Raw genomic sequence first — 5,503 nt, 5'->3', positions numbered from 1 at the left:
CTTCGCGACAAGGTTTTGGTTGTGTTCTTATGCAACGAAAGAAAGTTATTGCATACGCATCCCGACAATTGAAGATTCACGAGCGGAATTATACGACGCATGATCTAGAACTGGGAGCAGTCGTGTTTGCGTTGAAGATATGGAGACACTACTTATATGGGGTTAGATGCACTGTGTTTACTGATCATAAAAGTCTTCAACATATTTTCGATCAGAAACAGCTGAACATGAGGCAACGTAGGTGGGTCGAGCTGATAAACGACTACGATTGTGAGATTCGCTATCATCCCGGGAAAGCGAATGTAGTGGCCGACGCTTTAAGCAGAAAGGAACGAGAACCAATTCGAGTACGAGCAATGAACATAAAAATTCGCATGAATCTCAACTCACAAATCAAAGAGGCTCAACGAGAAGCTCTTACTAAAGAAAACATAGGAAATGAAATAATGAAGAAGTATGGGAAACAACTCATTATGCGGGAAGATGGAATTCGATATTTTGCAAACCGTATTTGGGTACCAAAGTTGGGTGGATTAAGGAAGTTAATATTGAATGATGCACATAAGACAAGATACTCAATACATCCTGGAGTTGGAAAGATGTATCAAGATCTTAAGACGCATTATTGGTGGCCTAATTTGAAGACAGACGTTGCAACATATGTTGGGGAATGTTTAACTTGTTCCAAAGTCAAAGCAGAACACCAAAAGCTGTCAGGGTTACTTCAACAACCAGAAATCCCAGAATGGAAATGGGATGGTATTACCATGGATTTCATCACGAAGTTACCAAAGACTGCCTGGGGATACGACACCATTTGGGTAATTGTTGATCGTCTTACCAAATCTGCACATTTCTTGCCTATAAAGGAAACGGATAGAATGGAGAAATTATTACGATTATATATAAAGGAAATAGTTTCAAGGCATGGAATACCTATTTCCATTATATCTGATCGTGATAGTAGATTTACCTCAAAGTTCTGGCAATCACTACAGGAGGCACTAGGAACTCGTTTGGATATGAGTACCGCATATCATCCGCAAACTGACGGGCAGAATGAAAGAACAATTCAGACTCTTGAAGACATGCTTAGGGCATGTGTGATCAATTTTGGAAATGGATGGGATAAATATTTACCATTAGCAGAATTCTCGTATAATAATAGTTATCATGCGAGCATTAAAGCTGCACCATTCGAAGCACTGTATGGAAGGAAGTGTAGATCCCCTATCTGTTGGAATGAAGTAGGAGATCGACAATTAACTGGACCCGAGATCATCCATGAAACTACTGAGAAGATAGTGCAAATCAAGGAGAAATTGAAAACAGCCCGTAGTCGCCAAAAGAGCTACGCCGATGTCCGAAGGAAACCATTAGAGTTTCAGATCGGTGACATGGTTATGTTAAAGGTGTCACCTTGGAAAGGTGTAATACGTTTTGGAAAAAAGGGTAAACTAAATCCAAGGTATGTAGGCCCGTTCAAAATTATCGAACGCATTGGACCGGTAGCTTATCGACTCGAGTTACCGCAACAACTCGCCGGAGTACATAATACATTTCACGTCTCGAACCTTAAAAAGTGTCTTGCAAAGGAAGACCTCACCATTCCTCTTGAAGAAATTCAAGTTGACGAGAAACTACAATTCATAGAAGAACCAATCGAGATCATGGACCGTGAAGTTAAACGGCTCAAGCAGAGCAACATACCGATCGTTAAAGTTCGTTGGAATGCACGAAGAGGTCCCGAGTTTACTTGGGAGAGAGAGGATCAAATGAAACAAAAATACCCGCATTTGTTTCCCGATGACGCAAAATAGGTACGATTTTAAAATTTCGGGACGAAATTTATTTAACGGGTAGGTACTGTAATGACCCGGACTTTTTCGATCGATCTATACTTATAAGATTAATATTTACATAAATTAAACCTTACCAACATGATAAGCAACCCAAATTGTTGAGACTTATGTTTTTGAAAAGAGATTTACACAACGTTTGACCGTCTAGTTTGACCGATGATATCACGAACTATATAACATATGATAATTATACGTTTGTGTATATATATGTATATATACATATTTAACATGATCTAAGGATGTTTTAATATCTCATTTTGTATTAATAACAATAAGTTATAAGTATATTTTGAAACTACTAACTTAAGTTTTCAAAACGATAACTTTAAGTAACGTTTTTTGATATAAATACTTATAACCTATAATGTTTATACATATATCGTATATGTAATGTATTTAATCACTTTTTAAGGACTTAAATACATAAAACAATATAAGTATATTCACAAAAGATAACTATATTTGAATCCTCGTTCCGTTTTCACAAGATTTCTATACGTATATCTAGAGTATATGTACTCGTATCATACCTAACTTCTATACGTATTTACTATTGGTATATACACATCAAATCACCACCTAACTAGCCCTTGTTACTGCCCTAAGGTAGAGGTAATTACTTTTGTAAGATAGTATGACTAATTACACAAGATTACAAGCTTGGAAATTTGTCCATGTCCCCCCCCCCATTCACGTTTTTAATGGGGGTATTCTCACCTCATTTTGGTTCAACTTCTATCATCATTTCTCTAGCTAAACACACACACTTACTAGCCTCATGTCTCTCTAAGAACTCCAGCAAAAATCCTCTCAAGAATCACCTTAAACACCACCATAACAAGATCAAACAAAAACACTACAAAAATACAACTTTCATTTCAAGTTTATGTCTTAAGTTGCTTCCAATCTTTCATCCAACTCCATCACTCTTTTGGTTCTAAGTTTTTACTCTTCTTTTACAGCAACCTTGTCCAAGTAACTTGAGGTAGTAACTTTGTTCATAACCTTATTCGATTCATATATATATAGTTATCTTATTTTATGGTATACAATTTTAACAACAAGAACATAGTTTGAATGATTTCAAACTTGTTTGCAAACTAAATAGATCCTTCTAACTTAACTTTTAAAATACTTCAAGACCTGTAATATATCATAAATATATTCTAATTTAACAAGGTATAACTTGGTTTTTCAAAGAACACCTTAAAAACTGTTTTTACGACGTCGGAGTGCAACCGGGGGCTGTTTTGGGTTGGATAATTAAAAACTATCTTGAACCTTGAATTGGAGGTTTATTTTCTGGAAAAATGATATTTACTATGAATATGATAACACATAAAAATTTCATGATTTAACTCAAAGTATAAGTACTTTTAGAAAAATAATCATTTAAGGTTGTTTACATGATGGAAAATGATTAACTTCATAAGTTTCACCAAAGTTTGACCTATGACCTGTGATTTCGAATACAAACTAAGGTATTTACAGTTCATATTCTTAAAGAAGGACTTGATCCAAGGAAGTGGCAAGTTGAACCAACGAAAACGGAGTTGTAACGAAGAAACTATGACCAAAACAAAATCGGATATCCAAGACTAGTTTAGCCACGAAAATAATTGGAGAAAAATTAAATAAATCACATCTTTTTAAAATAACATGATATTTTATATATATGTACTCATAATTTAATTTTATATATTTCAGGATCACCCGTAAACAATACGAGAAGATTAATCATAAGATCCCATGATTGTACGCAACACGTCATTTGACAACACCGGTACTTTATGTACGCAACACGTCATTTGACAACACCGGTACCGTGGGTCAAGATTAATCCCGACCAATACGAATACGATGGGGTTTTATTTATTTCGAGGGGGGTTTTATTTATTTATTAAACACCTAAATATGAACCATTAAAATTGAATTGCTAACTACGGACTAAAAAGACATTAAAAGTATTATAAGTATATATATGTGACGATTGTTTAAAATGAAAATATATTGATATATTATATATGGATAGGTTCGTGATATCAATCGGAGACCAAGTCAAAATATATATATCTTCAAGGCAAAAGTGAGTATATAGTCCCACTTTTAAACTTTAAACATTTCGGGATGAGAATACATGTATTTTATGTTTTACGATATGGACACAAGTAACTGAAAAATATATTCTACGTTGAGTTGTACCACTGGCATACTTCCCTGTAGCTTGGTAACTACTATTTACAGCGGTATTGTAAACGCGAATCCTGTTGATAGATCTATCGGGCCTGACAACCCCAACCGGACTGGACGACCAGTATTCAACGGTTGCACAGTACTTCGTTTCGTGACTACACTTGGTACGGTGTAGTAAGATTTCATAATAAAGGGAATATGCGACGTGATTAAATGTTAAGTATGGTTATCAAGTGCTCAACCACTTAGAATATTTTTATTAAAATGTTTATATATGAAATCTTGTGGTCTATATATTTATATCGCTGTCGGCATTAAACCTATATCTCACCAACTTTATGTTGACGTTTTAAACATGTCTATTCTCAGGTGATAACTAAAAGCTTCCGCTGCAACATGTTGAATTTAAACAAGATCTTGAGTATGCATATTTGTGTCAAAAATAAAACTGCATATCGGAGGATTTGTAATGTAAAATATGCTAGAAATCGTATTGTTATCATCACATGTAAAGTTTGTAAGTCTAAGATTATCGCTAAACGATAATCATCTTTTTATTGTCTAAAGCTTGTATTAAAATAAGAGTTATGGTTTGTAATGTAAAATAAATGCAGTTGTTCTTTTAAAAATGTCGCATATAGAGGTCAATACCTCGCAATGAAATCATACGTTATCTAACTCGTTCTTATGGTTAAGGACGGGTTATGACAAAAAAACCTCCATGAAAAAAGGGGGTAGGAGGAATACGGGTATTACCAAGCTCCATAACCTTGTCATAAACAGCAATCATATGCTCCGGCGGCTTGTTAGCCCGTTGGCCGCTTAAAGGGGCGATCGAAGAATATTATTCGATGAGGGGATATTGATCGATGGTTCGGCAAATCTCTGCTTCGGTAATAGAAGATTCTATATCCTTCACGTTCTTATCAGAAGACATGAAAGATCGATGCAAGATTTAAAACGTAAATAATGAAAATGAAAGAAAGAAAACACGGACCTCCGGATGAATAAATACGAACGGAAAAGCAAACGGCTGCCGAAAAAAGAGCAAAATTTGAAATAAGAGAGGAGCGTGCAAAACCCAAAAAGGGTAAATTAACACTTTATAGGCAAAGGAAATTGAAAATAACACGGTCAATTTCTGAGCGTACACGTGTATCAATCTACAAAAGTTGATTGACAATCGGCGTACGATAGCAACCCTAGGCAGTTGCATATGTTTTCATCATTATCTCTAGGATAAATAATGACAGTTGTCACCTCGGGTATAGGAATTACAGTCGAAAGGACGATTTTTCAACCATACGAATATATTGCATTAAATGCAAACGGCGGTTGGTTACACATACACGCATATAATGTCCTATGTATATTATCAATACGTTTAAATGTACAATTCTATAATCCGATGTAAACAGTGGACATTATTTTGTGCTACTATTTTATTT

Source organism: Rutidosis leptorrhynchoides, chromosome 6 (genome assembly GCF_046630445.1).
Source record: "Rutidosis leptorrhynchoides isolate AG116_Rl617_1_P2 chromosome 6, CSIRO_AGI_Rlap_v1, whole genome shotgun sequence".
Taxonomy (NCBI): Eukaryota; Viridiplantae; Streptophyta; class Magnoliopsida; order Asterales; family Asteraceae; genus Rutidosis; species Rutidosis leptorrhynchoides.
This window is presented reverse-complemented; position numbering follows the sequence as displayed.